The 17,072-nt window shown below is 44.0% G+C and overlaps 1 pseudogene; it reads right to left on the bottom strand.

The window, feature by feature from the left end:
* Positions 1-244: 244 nt before the first annotated feature.
* LOC136646923 (5S ribosomal RNA) lies at positions 245-364 on the bottom strand (annotated as a pseudogene).
* Between the last annotated feature and the right edge of the window lie 16,708 nt (positions 365-17,072).

The following is a 17,072-nucleotide window of genomic DNA, read 5'->3' as shown; positions in this document are numbered from 1 at the left end:
GCAGCCCCTGGTCACATGACATCAGCACAGCTTTTGTGCTGTCAATCTGGAATTTACAGTGGTGGATCACGAAATCCACCACTACCAGTCCACATAAGATTGGACGGTTATTCTAATTAGTTTTGAAAATGCATTTATTTCTTGCAGCTGGGCAATGATTCTCAAGTGTAATTCCCACAGAAAAGAAATGGTTTGCCCATGAGTGATTGGTTGGCAACCTTCAGTCTCAAAAGACTATGGTAAAAGCCTACAGCACCCGGTATTCCCAGGCGGTCTCCCATCCATGTACTAATCAGGCCTGACCCTGCTTAGCTTCCGAGATCAGATGAGATCGGGCATGTGCAGGGTATGAGTAACTGTTTTCTAAAACAGTGATTTCTATGAAGATCAATTTTATATGAATATTAATCTGAGACACTTCGTTACATTTTACAGTGCAAGATTGGGGCCAAAATTGGTTCAGCCGAAGGCAAGGGGAAACTCTTCCTCTTATCTCCGGGTAAGCCATCACAGCCCCAATGCAAGTTGGACTTGCACCACCTCAGGAGGTGACACAAGTCTGAGGAGAACAGACGGGCTTGGAGCCGCCCTGTGCTGCTTGGGGAATGGGGCTGAGATCCAGCATAACTGCTGGGTCCCAGCCTCGCCTCCTGCTCCCCACCCGCCCTGGGACTGCCCATTGCCTACCCTCCCCAACCCTGAAACATCTCCTCCCCAGACCCCTGTGCTGGCTCTGCTCAGCCAGTGCAACTCGCTGTCCCCAGGGCCTGCTAACTGCCTAACTGCCTCCATGGTGGCATAAAAGTGCTTTATGACACTTTTGTGACACCCATAGTTAGGAGTGCACCCTTAATATATAATATATATATAATAATAATATACAGTATTTATATACCGCCTTTCTTGGTCTTTATTCAAGACTTTATTCAAGGCGGTTTACACAGGCAGGCTTATTAAATCCACGCAGGGATTTTTACAAATTGAAAGAAGGTTCTCTCTTTCAAGAACCACCACATTCAAGCTGTTACACTCCGATCTGGTTTAACATTCTGGCCTCCATCCTCCTATGCTCCGAGCAGATGGAACAGCTCAGCTGCAGCTTGCCAGCTGCTTCAAGGTCGCACGGTGCCGGTGGCCTCGAACTGGCGACCTTGTGGATGTTAATCTTCAGGCAAATGGAGGCTCTACCCTCTAGACCAGACCTCCTGCCCTTAATCTTTGTTTTGTTATTTTTCTCAACACTCCTTTTGCTCAAAGAGGAATTTCCAAACGCAACTCAACATTTCACTTTAGGTAACATTTAGTGATACATTAGAAATGGGCCAATGGAGATAAATGCACAAAACAAATTTTCTTTCCTGAAACACTCTTTGCTTTCCTGGAAATACTTTGTGCATTTTGTCTAAACAGGAACCTCTAAATTCACTACAAAACTTCACTGCAGACAATCTTTACTAGGAATTCTCAACAACCACCTCCTCCCTGGATTTCTCCAGGCAATCACAAGGCAAGAACCCCCTTGGGCTCCTCCTTCTGCCCTATCTTAGCCAAAGAGAATATCAGACTGCCCATCCTTCATCCAGGGTTCTTTCAGAGATGGACAAGAGATGGACAATAGGAGGCTCCTGCCTCCTATTCTTTGCAAAAGCGAAACATTAACCCTTCCCTGCCTGCTGGCTAGAACCTCCCTGCTGCTCGTCTGGTCTGAATGATGGCCCCGCAAGGTTTTTCACGCTGCAAAAACAGTAAGCAAGCACACCCAGACACAGATAGACTCGAGTCTGTGTGCATGGGGATGAGTGCCAAATCAAGGGGCCTTTGACTCAAGTATTTTGCCAAGTCTTCCATGTGCGTGACTTGAGTGTACATGCATCAGTCAAAAACATGCATTTTCGTGACTCAGACTCAAGTCACCTGATATGAGTTCTCATCCCTGATCTGAGGGTCTGCACTGAGACTGTATCAGCACTGGAAAGTTGGATAGGATAGAGCCTTTTATTGCTAATTTTATTGCATTTCATTGTAAATCTATGGATTGTAGCAAATAACAGAAATTTGCACTGAATTGTTGCAATTAAAAGTGCTGAACTCTGAGTAGGTTTTTGGCCAAAGGGATTTATCATCAATTTATACTTAGTTTACTGCAAAAAGAAATAGGTTGAACTGTTACACTATCACTTCTGAATTTTGGATCAAAAATTCAAGTGGTGATTCCGAAATCTATCATAAAAAATCAAATATACTGAATTACATTAGATATTCTTACGTTACCTCCACTCTAAATATAACTTCAATCTTTTCATGCCAAACCATGTGCATTATGGTGACATTTCAATTTTTGGCACTTAGCCTTTAATAGTCATAAACTCATGTAACTCTTTCACCCTAAACCATTTTTACTTGAATGTATAACAAGCATGCACAATAACCACATAATTTTTATTCTTGTGACATTTTAACTTCTCTGGCATTTTAACATCCCAGTCCATCTTTGTTCCTGAAATGGAAATGGTCCTATATGACAATGGGCATAATCCTAATCCACTTTCCAGCACCAACATAAGGGCAATGCAGTTCCTAAGTAAGGAAACAAACATTCCCTTACTTTGAGGAGGCCTCCAACTGCAGGGTGCAGCACACATCCCATTGGCTGCATGGGATATGCCAGTGCTGGAAAGTGGGTTAGGATTTGGGCCAATGACAGTTTATACAACCTTTAAGACAACAAAATCCATGCTCCAGTGTAACTGCAAACAATGGGGTCTTTTAACTGATTTACAAATACTGACAATACTGAAGGAACAGCAGTGATAGGAGAACAAATAGATATCCCATGAAAACCCACTATTTGGAATGCAACAAAAATTGAAAATTGAAATTTTGTCTGCAGATTTTGCAAACTTAACTTGAACTATATATTGAATACAGTTTCATTATCTGCTTTGCTTTGTTTTCTTACTGTCTAATTTTAACTCTTTGTCCATACATTTCTAAGCATTGACATGGGAGCAAAAAGAAAAGAGTGACTTTCACTAAGACTAATAGTTGAAGACAGCTATAGAAGCAATGAAAGAAACTATACTGAAGCCAAAGGTAGCCCTAAACTGATTGATTAGCTTTCAGTAATGGTGTGCATTTTGTAGTGTGCAATTAAAGGAGAAGGATATTGTATGGTGTCATATTATGCTAGAAATAATCACAGAGAGCAGGAACATATGCATTCATTACAAATGATTGTGCATATAAAATATCCTACGTGATTTCCTAATGGGCAATTTAGATTCTGAGTGGAGTATCTATTTTCATGGACCTTTTTTGCAGTCAAATGTTAAGGAGCTGCTGTTCTTCTCCAAATGGCTTGCTAAGTCCTTAGGTCACCATTCTAATTACTTTGAGAGATTTATATAGTTGTAACTGAATCCACAGGAACATTAGTAGTCTTACAATTCATTTCAAAGCAGAATGGACTTTTCAGAATGTCTTTTAATGCCCTGAAGATAATGACCGGACTCTTGGGGGGGGGGGTAATACTTTCAGGCCAATACAGATGATTAAGGAGATATTTTCTTCTCAATTGGCATTTATACTGTGTTGCCATCACAATTTCCAGTGGTCCTTTCTTTTAATGAGCCCAAGGGACAGAGTAGTTTTCAGCCCCAGAGTAGAGGACAGCTCCCAGCATGAGACTATCTTTATAAGAGTGCAAGCATGTTCAGCAGAACAGAAAGCAAGAGAAGTGTTCTCATAAAATAACATTACTTTATTACAACTCTCATAAAGGAGTGGACTTATATCTAGAGTTGCCACCAGTATTTCATTTAGAACAAAAATTCAAATTGAATGTGGGTGCTTCTCCTCTGCCAAAAAGGCATGCCCTGCAATGGGGAGGGCAGAGTGGGAGGCTTTGGAAGGGAAAGGGGATGTCCCAAGTCTTTCCCCTCCATAAGCCTCTTGCCTCACAATGGGTCTCCTCAGACCTGTGCCAGTGATTTCACTGGTGTAAGTCCAAGGAGAGAAAGGGGGCAGGGAGGCTGATGCTGGAGGGGTAGAATCTGGAGCACACCATTGCTACCAGATCCTACCCCTCCCCCAGGCTCCCTGCACCATTCCTCCTCCTTCCCACCCCGGTTTGTCCCTTCCCTGCCTCCATTTTATCCTTCCCCACTCCTCCTGCCTCCATACTGACTTACCTGCTCTGGTGGGGAGCCAGTAGTCTGGCAATGTGTGCAGGAAGGCCCTAGACTTCCTGACAGCACTCTATTTGGTGCACTGCCAGAGTGTACAGCCAGTGCTGCCAGAAAGCATGTTCTGCCAATGGGGCAGCCTATTGTGCTGTTAGATAAGCAGAAGGTATTGGGGGTGGGGAGCACTGCACACCCCTGCAATATTTACAGTCCAATATTCCTGGTGCTAACTGCCTTAAAGCAGTCATGAAATGCACGCTAACAGCATGCAGTGTCTCACGGCAGTGGAAAGGCTGTGAGGATCCTCCTGAACCCACAGAGCAGGTAGGAAGATGAAGGAGGCAGGATGGGGTAGGGGAGAACAGGAAGGGTGAGAGTGGAATGAGGCAATGATGGGGGTGGGGCAGGGTGGAACAGGGAGGCAATGGTAGGGGGTGGGTTTTGCAGCAGCAGTGGCCACTGAATCCTAGCCTCCTTCCTGGACCCAAATCTGTGGCCTAAGTCCACAAATTTCATTAGTGCAGTTCTAAGTAGACCCCTTCACACTGCACTGAAAATGTCTCGTACTCTGAATAGACTTCTGTGACTGCCCCCCCCCCCCCACAGCATGCAGCAATAGCCATATTGGTGTTGCTGCATTAGTGGGGGGAACTATAGGATTGGGCTTTTAGGCTCCTTGATGCACATGGTCCACTCTACAAGTTGCTTCTACTATCCACTGATCCACAGGACCAATACCCCACTTCTGCACATCTGGTTTACAATGGGAAATGTGTAAGTGATAAGTTATTAAAGGTGCATTCTTTCTCCATAATACTCATGCTCCCAGCTAGGAACATGGACAGAGAACATCTGAATGTGCCTCTGTACTATGCATCTGGTTTCTTGCCATAACATACAACTTCATTATGATGTAACTCAGAAACCATATTGAATCACTGTGCTGTATCATAAGCTTTCACTTCATTAACAGAAGAAGCTTCTTTTTGCAGAAGGAGAATTATGCTCACAGATGGACCTCTTCCTTGTTTCATGTAGTTCTCATTTTATGAATGAAAACTGTTTCCATTCAAGGTGCAAAAACTTAAAATACTGTACTGTTGCATTTACAAATTCAGTTGCATGAACCTAGGTTTATTCATAGCATTTCTAATTTTTCATATCCCAGTTAGGTTAAAACAGATCATAGTAAAAACAGAAAATAATACACATCTTTCTCATAAAATGTTAATTTCCTACTCATGTCAAGATTCAAAATCACATAATTTAGCATAACAGAAAAATAATAGCATAAAAGCAATTTTAGAAGAAGGGTTTAAGTTAAAATATATAATTCTTTACTCAAACAATAATTAGCCTGACATCCTATACACAATTTCCTGGGAGTAAGACCCACTGAACACAGTGGGGTTTACTTCTGAGTAAACATGCATAGGATTGTGATGTAAGCCCTTTTTTTCTGCTGCTGAAAGAAAAGGAAGGCTACAGGGAAAATATATCTATTTCATGGGCATTAGAACCAAAATTAAGATTTTACCCAAATGAGAAGGAGGTGTGAACTGATGGTTGAGCTGTTGCCTTGCCTGAAAAAGCTAAGCAGGATCAGTAGGATATGGAGACTGATGGGGAAACCGAAAGTTGAAGACTGAAGCCACTGATGGATCTCAGTAGAGGAGTGTGAAGGAATGAGGAGGAGACAGCTGGCAAGATAACACCTGAGGCTTGATTTGCTTGTTGCCTGTGAAAGCTTGGATGTGCAAAGGACTGGCAAGCCAGAATGATGATTGAACTATAAAAGGAAACATCTGGAGGAATGGCAGGTTCTATGAGTCTCTCTCATGGAACAATATTTAAATTAAAATGGGGTTTAAGTTCAGCCTGCCTATGTAAATCACCTTGAATCTATGAGAAAGGTGGTATATAAAACTTATGAAAAAATATATACTGTATTAAAGAAGTATAAATTTAGAAGTGTCACTGCAAATTTTCACATTTCAAAATTTAAAGAACAACTTCCTCATTAGGTAGAATCTCTGTAGAAATGATAGAAGTTAAAGAAATTCTTACATTTGATAGAACTTTGTCTGCATTTGCAAGATAAAACAATTTAACCATATAATCATTGAACCATAGATATGGAAGGCATGAACAAGATAATCAAGTCCAACCCCCTGCCAATTAATTTATCCATAACTACAGCATCCCCAGTAGATTGCTATCTAGCCTATGTTTAAAGACCTTCAATGACCTAGAGTTTACCATATTCTGAGACAGGCTGTTCCTCTGCCCAACAATACATATTGTCAGGTAGTTCTAACGTTACATCAAAATCTCCCTTGTTGTATTTAAACTCATTTGTCCTGGGTGTATCTTCTTTACGCACTGAGAACAAATTTACTCCCTCTTCTACAAGACATCTCCTCAGATATTTACAGATAGTTATCATGTCACCTCTTAACTATCTCTTCTCAGATCTAAACATGCCCAACTCCTTCAATTTGTCTGCACAGGACATGTTTTCCAGCCCCTTCACTATCTGAGTGGTTCTCCACCAGCTTGTCAACATCCTTCTTAAACTGAAGTGCCCACAACCAGACACAATATTCCAGGTGCATCTGACTAAAGCAGAATACTATTACTTCTTGCAGCTTCAATAATATCTAGTATTTCTGCTGATGCAGCCCAGAATTGAATTTGTTTTCTTTGCTGCTTTGTCACTCTGCTGGACCATATCCATTTTTTCGTCTACTAAAATGACCAGCTTGTTTTCACACATAGTACTGTTCACATAAGTATCTTCAATCTTAGATGTATGCTTCTGATTTTTTTTCTACCCAAATGCAGAATTTTACATTTGATAAAGTTCATTTTGTTTGTGTTTGCCCAGTTTTCCATGTTGTCACCCTGTCTTTTAGGATCCTGTACATAAGCTTCTCCTCCCAGTTTGGTGTATTCTGCAGATCTGTTGTGCATCCCCTTTGCTCCCTTATCCAAGTTGTTTATAGAGATATTGAACTCGGGGCACAAGACAGAACCCCGAGGCATCCCACTTGTCACTTCCCTCCAAGGTGACAAGAAGCCATTGACAAGCAGTCTTTGGGTACAGTCCAACAGCCAGCCACAGAATCACTGAGAAGTAGAATTATCTAACCCAGGGGTCTCCAAACTTTTTGGCCAGAGGGTGGCGTGGTGTTGAGGGCCAGAAAAAAATTTATATATAAAATTTAAATATATAAATTAGAGATGGAATTTAGATGCGTGAATAAATGAATGAATAGGGTCATTCATTCAACCTCTCTGGCCCTCAGAACACCCTCCAGACACAACCAGAGCACAGCTCTGGTCATATACAGTTGAGTGGGCCAGAGGCTTTCAGGGGACAAGAGGCTGACCGTGGGCCAGATAGAGGCTTGTGATGGGCTACATCTAGCCCCCGGGCCGGGGTTTGAAGACCCCTGATCTAACCCATATTCCACCATCTTGTCCACCAGGATGCCTTGGAGAACCTTTTCAGAAGCCTTACTGAAATCCAGATATATAATGTCCAATCCATGTGTATTTTAAATTATGTAGGAATACCTATCCAATTGGAAGAGGAGCCCTGCAGTAAAGGTAAAACAAAGTAGAATCAGGTGGTGCTTAAAAAGCAAACAAAAATCCAGAAGAGCTTCTAATCTTGAAAGCATTTACACTTGACTGGCAACACTGAACCAGTCTAAACAAATGTTTTGAGGATTACAGCCTTAGCTCTGGTATTTTGCCAGATCTTGGATTTTGTTGTGCATGTAATTGTTTTATTTGTGCTCTGCATTCTTCTTCTAGAGGGATTGTGCTGGGATTCCACCACAGTGGGAAGGCTACATAAAATTCTTTAGACAGCATGCAAACCATAGGAATTTTGAAGAAATGTGGTAGCTAGGATGCCACTGTTTGCTTTTTGTATACTGAGTCAAGGTTCAGCTATAACCCCTGTCCAGCTGCATACTTTGTTCTTCCTAGGACACTGTGTTGGAAGTAAGAAGTATTAAGACAGCCTGCAGGACTTCACCAACGATGAATCACAGTCTGTAATAAACAGCTTCCTATATCCAGGATGTGATCGTTTTCAAAAAGAGATAAAATAAATTATTGACATGGCCTCCATATTATTATGTTAGAGATATTTTTTTTAAGAAGTCTGTATTTCTGACAGTTTATACAGTATCTGTGTCAGTAGTATCAGGTATTTCACATGGTCAAAATCCATATTGGATCTTCCAGAATCTTGAAAAAAATGGGGCATTTCCAGCTAATCTTCATACTGATCTACTACTCATTGTGTCCAACTTCTCATCCTGCTTTGTATTCATTCAGTGTGTAATAAACACACCATAACAAACCACTCTTGGCAGGCTCTGATCTTGAACTGATTTTGATATGCTGAAGATTTTGATATGCTGTTAGGGGAACACGTTAGCGCGGAGAGGAGAAAGTTGATTTCTAGACATAGTTGTACACACACACACACACACACACACACACACACACACACACACACACTCTTCAACAAGTGTCCAATATGTAGTCATATCTTGAATGCTGACAGTCCTAGACAAATTTTGTGAATGTCCAATGATGCAGAATTTATTGATTTTATTACTATTATTATTATAAGATATGATAGCACTATATGTCTATTATATGTATCTAAACTCCACTATTATGGAGTTTGCATCTTCCATAAGCCTTAGAGCCAATGCTTCTTGTTTGTCCCTTTCCCTCCACTACTTGCTGTTGAAGACAGCATGAACCAACTCAACCTGGGGAACAGGGAAGAATCTCCCCTTTGATATGCAAGCCGATCTTATCTGCTCAAAGCCAAATGGTGCTTTGAATTTCATACTTGCTTGTCACTTACTGTTTCCTCCAATGTTAAGAATGTGCAGACTGTGCTAAAAAGAATAGTGGCACCAAAAGGAATGTTTATGGAATTGTTTGAAGCTGTCTCTACCCTACATCTGTTGTTCTGCAAAAGCATAAGCAGCAGCTGAAACTTCTCTTTGGGGTCAGACCCGTTCCTTTACACTCTTGCAGGGACCTGACCCAGCATGTTGCTTCCCAGTGCTCTGCCTCTCAATAAAACTGATCATCTTCCTTTCTCCAGCCAGTGCGTTTGGTCTGTTAGAATTTTTGTCGTATTACAAGAAATGATTGTCTATTTTTACCAATAAATTCTGACAATCCCATTTAGCTGACTCTCAGTACCTGCAAAAGTTGAAAGCATTTACTGACTGAACTTTACTGAAAGCATTTACTGACTGAATAAAAGTTGACTGACTGAACTATATCTTGGTTTTCGGATATTCATAAACATTTGTCTAGTATTATCAGGATGTCTATATAGGCATGTGTGTGCCTTAGGTTGCAATCTTATACACACTTTTCTTGGGAGTAAGTCTCATTGAACACAATAATACAAACTTCTGAGTAGACATGCCTTGGATTGTGCTGTTAGACAATGTCAGTGCATTGGAAATAGATGCATTCCCATATGTATGCATTATATTCATCCACATAATGCTCTGTCTTGCCAAATTCCTGTTCTGAGCTTCACCTAAAGGACTTATGCCCAAAACTAATAAGTTCCACCTGTTTGACCACAGCTAGATCTAGCAGACTGTAAGAACCCACCACTGTACCCCAGCACCAGCAGTAAGGAGACTAGTAGGTGGCTGACTTGCAGGCAAGTAGCAGTCCTTTCAGGCACAGCAGCACCACCACAGCTCTCATCAGTCTGTTTGAGAAGTCCATTAGTTAGTCAGTGAGCCAGATAATCAGTCCAAAAGTCCAGTATGTCATTAGCCAGTCCATTGGTTTGTTAGCAGAGACATGGATCAGTCCATGAGTTAATAGCCAGTAAGTCAGAAGATCAGTTCAAAGTGCAGAGCCATAAGTCAGTCCATGAGTTAGCAGTCCAGTGTATCAGTTAGTCACAAAGTCAGTCCATTTAGTTAGTTAGCCAGCTAGCTAGCTAGCTACATACATATGGGAATGCATCTATGGGAATGCATATGGGAAGGCAATGAGGTCTCTAGGGATATAAGGAGCACCTGATCCAGGAGGGGTTTGTGGGTTGTAGTAGGGAGGGAGGGAGGGAGGGCTGGCTGGCTGGCTGGCTGGCTGGCTGGCTGGCCCTCCCTCCCTCTCTCTCTACTACAACCCACAAACCCCTCCTGGATCAGGTGCTCCTTATATCCCTAGAGACCTCATTGCCTCTAATGGCTGCAGCTGTGCAGCACAGCCTCTGCTGAAAGTCCAGGCCTTAAGGGGCCACTGCTGACACCACATCCTATCTTCTCACCAGATCTTCTGCAATTCCAATACATGCTCAGCAGGACTACAGTGAATTGTCTGGGTGAATCTTTGAAAATGCAAGTGGTGTGTTGTTCCATCAAGAGACACCAATTGTTACACATGAGTAGTTGATGGACAGCCCAATCCTATCCACACTTTCCTGGGAGTAAGACCCATTGGCTCTAATGGGACTTACTTCTGAGTAGACATGCATAGGATTGGGCTGTAAGAACCCAATCCTATCCTTGCCAATCCCTCCCCAAACTGGTGAAGCTGAGCCAAAAATGGGTGCTCAATATCCAATAAGGAAGGCGAATTTGGGATGCTTCATAGGTGAAAGGGATTTATAGCCCTAACCCAGCCATTTTCAACCTTTTTCAGTTCACGGCACACACAACTCCCACTTTTTTACTTACATTAAATTACTACATTACAATTAATTTTTTATTAATATAATTAATACAATTAAATCATTACATGACAAAGGGCACAATCCTAACCAGGTCTACTCAGAAGTAAGTCCTCTTTTGTTCAATGGGGCTTACTCTCAGGAAAGTGTGGTTAGGATTGCAGCCAAAGACTAGGGGGGAATGTGCCTGTGGGACTTACTTCTGAGTAGACATGCCTAGGATTAGGCTTTTGGTTGCACTCTTTCTTTCTCAAACACAGGAGCAGACAACTTCTCTCTCCTCCTCTCCCCCACCCCACCCCCTCCCACAGGCACATTCCCCCCTCTCTTCTCATAATTGCAGTTAGCACCTCTCCTACTGTCCCTCCCTTCACTGGTCCACACCTTCCAAAGGTCCAGAATCACTTGCCTCACATTCCCCCCTCAATTGCCTGTTCCTGTATTTCCCAAAAAAGTGTGACAAAAGCCCAATCCTAGGCATGTCTACTCAGAAGTAAGTCCCATTATAGTCAATGGAGCTTACTCCCAGGAAAGTGTGGATAGGATTGTGGCCCAACACCACTCCTCTAAAAGGCAAAGGCAAGGCAGGAGGGTCCCTTTGGGGAGCTGCAGGCAACTGTGGCAAGGAAAAGGGCTTTTGTGGCTGCTGGCCTCAGCAGACTAGCTGGCTTCCTACCTGCTTGCCTGTCCCAGCTCCCTCGTTCTCACTCACTCACTCCGCCCAGACCTCCTCCAGGCTCCTCTGGCTGCCCAATCAGCATGCGGGGCAGGCAACAAGGGACTTCATACCCAATCCTAGGCATGTCTACTGAGAAGTAAGCCCCATAATAGTCAACCGGGCTTAGGGCTTACTTCCAGGTAAATGAGGATTGGGTGGCAGCCTTCCTCTTGCTGAGCAGCAGGAAATGCAAAGCAGCAGCGGCTGCTCCTGTTTCCACTGTTGCCGCATGAGGGTCAAAGCAGCTGCTTCTCCCGCCCGAGGCTGCTGCCTACATCCTCTGGCCCTACAGCACACCTGAGGCTGCCTCTGCTGCGGCACAGTGGTTGAAAAACCGCTGCCCTAACCTATGCTTCCCAATACCCAGTGCTGCAGCAGCACCAAAATGGTGACTACTGCATTCAGCTGGGCTGGAAAGTGGAATGGGGTATCTTGCTACTTGCTAAGATGCTACTTGCTACTTGGGGAGCTTCCACTCCCTTAACCCTTGTAAGGCCCAGGCAACCCTGATAGGTCTTGGATTTGTGCCTGCTTTTGAGCAGGTGCAGATTTGAGAAGACCCATGTTGGGTCACCTGGGCCAGGAGGGGGGTTAGGATATGGCAGCAAGGCCTGCCGCCATCTCCACTCCTCTGCCAACCTCCCTGCAATGCCACACCATCCCTGCACTGTTCCCTCTGCCTTGGAACATCTCCTGCTGCCCAGGCTTACCTCTCTGCCCCCAGTGCTTGCCTGGAGCTCTGGGCAGTGGTCTGTCATCCGCCGCCCGGTGCTGGCTCAGCACAGGCTTGCACCAGTTTGGCCCATTTCCATTTCAAAGCAAACAAAACATCATCTCCACATTGGTCACCACTAGAGGAAATTAAATTTGGAGCCATTTCCATTAGCTTATAACACACCTTAAATACAACAAGTGACTTTTCAACAGAAGTGCACAAAATTATCCTGAGAAAATCTGTTAGCCTTATCAAACCACTTTTTCTCCTTTGTGCATGTTTTGTCCCAGGAAGGTTCGCTTCATGTTTTGTTTTAGAAAATATTTCGTGGCAACTATAATTTTTTTGAGACACTAGTAATGCTCTTTGGATTGCTTGAATGCCCATGGCATGTCATAAAATAGTGAAAATAAGAACAGTTATCCGGTTCAGGTAATGAGAAGAAATCTGTCAGCTCTGCTTCAAAGCTGTTAAAGTCATTCTATCTGCTAGCACATTATGATGCCACGAAAGATCTGACCCGTTCTGTGATGCATCGCCCTATGGGGCTGGTGCAGTTCTGTCATACTTCAGTGAAAATGGAGTTGCACAAATGATTGGTTTGTGTCTTGGGTCTAGTGTTGGTTTGTGAACACTAACTCCAACAGTGAGGCTGTGCACTCCAACTGCTAAAGAAAGTCAGTGTTGTCTAGTGCAAAGAAATTTCAAAAGGCAAGTGGCACTCCTGAATTTTCATTTAAGGGGTGAAAAGGATTGCTTACTTGAACTATGAAGGGGGAAAAAAATCTAAATGTCCTTCAGTGCAGAAGAAAGCCATGGCTAATCTAAGACGACAGTCAAATGTTTTCTCTTCTCATTCACAGTAAAAACAGGACACTATCCAACTGATAGGACAACAATTGGCATCCATAGTCAAAGAACCTCACAGTGATCAGTGATCAAAGAATGTCTGACTGAAGCACTGAGTTAGGGTTTTACTTATGGTTTGTGGTGATAAAATTCTTTTCACCCTTTAGATGGGATCCTCAGTAGGTTCATGATAGCTTAATGATTAGTAGTCATTGGAGCAATAAATCAGGAGATGGATACAAACATTGTGAATTCCATCCATGAAGTGCAATTTTCACCTTTATTGAAAAGCATAGCCTCTTGCTTAGCAAATTTGGGAAGGATTTAGGGTCCAGACCTATAGATGTGCAGAGCTGGTGTTGGGTGTTGCAAACATGCCGCAAGGTACATCCCAACACCCTGTGCAGAGTCAGTATGGGCGCCAGCCCAGCGCAAGTTGGACGCTGCCCAGAGTTAGGTAAGATCTCCGGGTGGTGGTGAAGACCTCGGAGGCAGGGGGAAGGCATTCTGGGGCAGGGTGGGGCAGGGGAGGAAGTGGGGTGGGAGGGGGATGGGACTGGCAGAGCTTTATCAGGCTGGAAATCCGTATTGGGCAGGAAATTAGCTGGCACAGATTTGAAAGGCCCCATTGCGGGCCTTTCCTGATTCACTAGGAACTCCAACTGACTAGGAAATAGATTGGCTAGGAACTCAGTTCAGTCCAGAAAGCACTGTCAGTCCAGTCAGTCCACTGTCAGTCCAGAAAGCACTGTCATCCAACTAAGTCAGCTTTGTATGTCCTCTCTGATGTTAGCATGTAACTCAAACAGATAGATTATACATAGCATTACATTGACTATGTGATCCCTGATTGGCTGATGTCATTCAAGGAAAGAGAAAAAAATCCCAACTAAGCAAAAACTTCACCAAGGGTGCAGCGGCAAGAAAACAATGTCAGCAAACAAGTGGAAAATAAGACAAGCTATCTTAGCAGTGAAAATAATAGAATTAGGACCAAATCCTATCCAATTTTCTGGTGCTGACACAGCTGCATTGCAGCCCCAAGGTAAAAGAAAACATGCTCTGTTACCTTGAGGAGGCCACCATGACTGCCTTCCCACTGCAGGATGCAGAAGACACCCTGTTGGCACAGCTGCATCAGTGCTGTTAAATAGTTAAATAGGACTGGGCCCTTAGAGAGTTGGAAGGAAACTTCAAGACCAACCCCCTGCCAATGCAGGTTGTCCATATCTATAATATCCCCACTGAACAGCTAACCAACCTCTGCTTAGGCATCCAATGATGGAGTCAACCACCTTCCAAGGCAGACTGTTCCACTACCAAGCATTTTGTACTTTGAAGAAGTTCTTCCTAATATTTAATGAGGGGTAGCAGTGCAGTGCCGCAGAGTCCAGCCCCAGCACAGCAGGCCCAGCCCAAGGGCATCAGTCAGTTGTAGGGGAAGGGAGTTACGCCACCCTGGTCCTTCTCCCCTGCAGCTTTGGCTTGGCTCCTGGCTCATAGGATAGCTGGCTTCCACCCCAGCCGGCAGCCTTGTCAGCACTGACCTTCATCCTTGACAGGGTTGGACCTTATATGTGGGAAGCCAGCCTCCTCCAGTCCCAACCCTTCTTCCATTGTGGGCCAATAGGGTCTGTCTAGGAGCCGCGCCCCCCTCCAGCCTACTCTCTCCGTACCAAGACCTGCCCCTATTGCTTGCCACCCCTGAGGCCAGTTCTGTGGCCTGGGCTGACTGTCCAAGACCACGACTCTTGTGGGGCCATGCTCATGACAGGTGCTGCCCTGGCAGGCCAGCCACCAGGGTGGGAGAGATGAGCCCTGGGCCTTTGGGGCGGACGCTGGATTGCAACCAAACAGCACAACTGTTTGCATATCTACTCAGATGTCCCATTGTGTTCAGTGGGGCTTTCTCTCAAGAAAGTGTGCATAGGATTGCAGCAATAGTCACCACCATCTTGTATGGGGAAAAAATGCAGAGCATTTAAGAATTCTTCAAGAATTCTTTTAATCCCTTTAAATTTCAATGTCATGACCATTTTAGTCATACCAGTTCTGATGTTCTCATAACTCTGACATTTGATTGAACGTGTCATTTTCTTGAATGTCAACAATACCTGTGTAACCTTTCTTATTAATAAAGTATTATGGAACACAGTTTTTCTAGAGTAGTGTAATAAAGGAGTGGAGAGTGGGCAATATCACTAATATAGATAATCATATTTTTCTCAGTCAAAGGTCCACAATCGTTTACAACTGCTTCTACTCTCTTGGCTTTCCTCTATTCTGCAACTCATATTTTTAGGGCTGGTGTTTGAGGGATAGATAAAAGAGAGCCTCAGACATGAACAGAGAGTTTGAGAGAGAGAGAGAAACTCAGGTTTTTTTCCCCCAGCTGTCACTTGCCTGTCTGCAATCTTCTCACCACTAGCCATTAGGAGAGGTGTTGCGTTCATAGAATGCTCATGAATATTTGAACTGAGAATTCAAAAAAACTTTAGTTGAAATGAAGTTTAGGCCACTTACCAATCCACTCATGCACCTGCAAGCTGTGCATGCAATGTACATGAGTAAACTATAAGATACAGCACTGGGGTTTAACAACTTAATCCTGAGCTGCCCGTTGCACCGGGACTGCCATGGTGCTGAAACGGCTGCTGTGGTATCTTGTGCGCAGCAGGGCAGCTGCTGGCAGCTCCTTGGGGGAAGGGGACTTTCATCCCCTTCCCCTGGATAAGCTCCCTTAGGCTGCTGTAGAATCAAGAGCCTCTGAGTCATGCCACACAGCCTGACACAGAGCTTAGGATCCAGTGGAGCTGAGCTCCACCGGTTCTGCCTCCCTCCTGCCCCACTCCCTGGCATGCCTCCTCCTTGCCCTCTCTCCACTCTCTCCCTGCCACCCCCTGCCCCGGAATGTCTTCTACCTGCCTCCCTCCATGCCCCCACCTACCGCTCCACCGCCTGGCAGTCTGCGGGACATCTGAGTGGCAGAGCAGCGGTGTTCCACTGGTGCTAGCCCAGTGCCTACTGGTGCTGGGCTAGCTACAGCACTCGGCCTGTGCTAAGCCTCATAAATGTGCCTTAAGGCTTAGGATTGGGATAAGGCTTAGGATAAGGATTGGGATAAGGCTTAGGATAAGTTCTGCACAATGTAAACAGCAGACACGTTTTACAGCCTTGCATACTATGCTCACATACAATGTGTTCACTTATAACGTGAGCCCGAAGCACCCACCTGGTGCCTTCATCTTGGATTATGGTTGGTGTTCAACATACAGATACGCATTACCAAATGGTCTAAAATGGATTCATATTTATAATGTTCAACACTTATAAAGCTGGAGTGCAGTTTGACTGATGCAGTTTAACTAACCGGTACTACCAGGCTCATATAAAATGGATGTGTCAGATTAATAATGATGCTGAAGGCAGGAAAAGAGGCAAGGAGAGGTTGGACCTTGGGGAACTGTTATGGAAGATGGGCCAAAGAAAGGGGAGAAGGAGAACAAATGAAAAGCGACCAGAGGTAGGAAGAAAGTGGCATGTGAAGAGAGAACTACGTAAAAGAAACAAGGGAAAAGGCAGAGGCCTGCAAAAGAGGTGGCCAAATATAAAGTAGACTGAAGAAAAGAAAAGTCCATTGAGAAAGGAAATTGAGGGAACACCTCACATTGGGCCTATCAACAATATGAATAGGGGCAATATGCTATGAGCAGGAAGTGATGAGTGGAAATGCTGAGCCAGCATGCACGTGACAGCAGCCTGGGTGGGCAATCTCTCAAATCTATCTGACAGTGGAGTATCAAACACCACCCATTATGTCCCCTCTAGTCTGAATCACAGGCTGTCTTCTAACACTGGGAAAAT

Source organism: Tiliqua scincoides, chromosome 3, assembly GCF_035046505.1.
Source record: "Tiliqua scincoides isolate rTilSci1 chromosome 3, rTilSci1.hap2, whole genome shotgun sequence".
Taxonomy (NCBI): Eukaryota; Metazoa; Chordata; class Lepidosauria; order Squamata; family Scincidae; genus Tiliqua; species Tiliqua scincoides.
The sequence above is the reverse complement of the archived record's forward strand: the minus strand, read 5'-3'. Positions and strand labels throughout refer to the sequence as shown.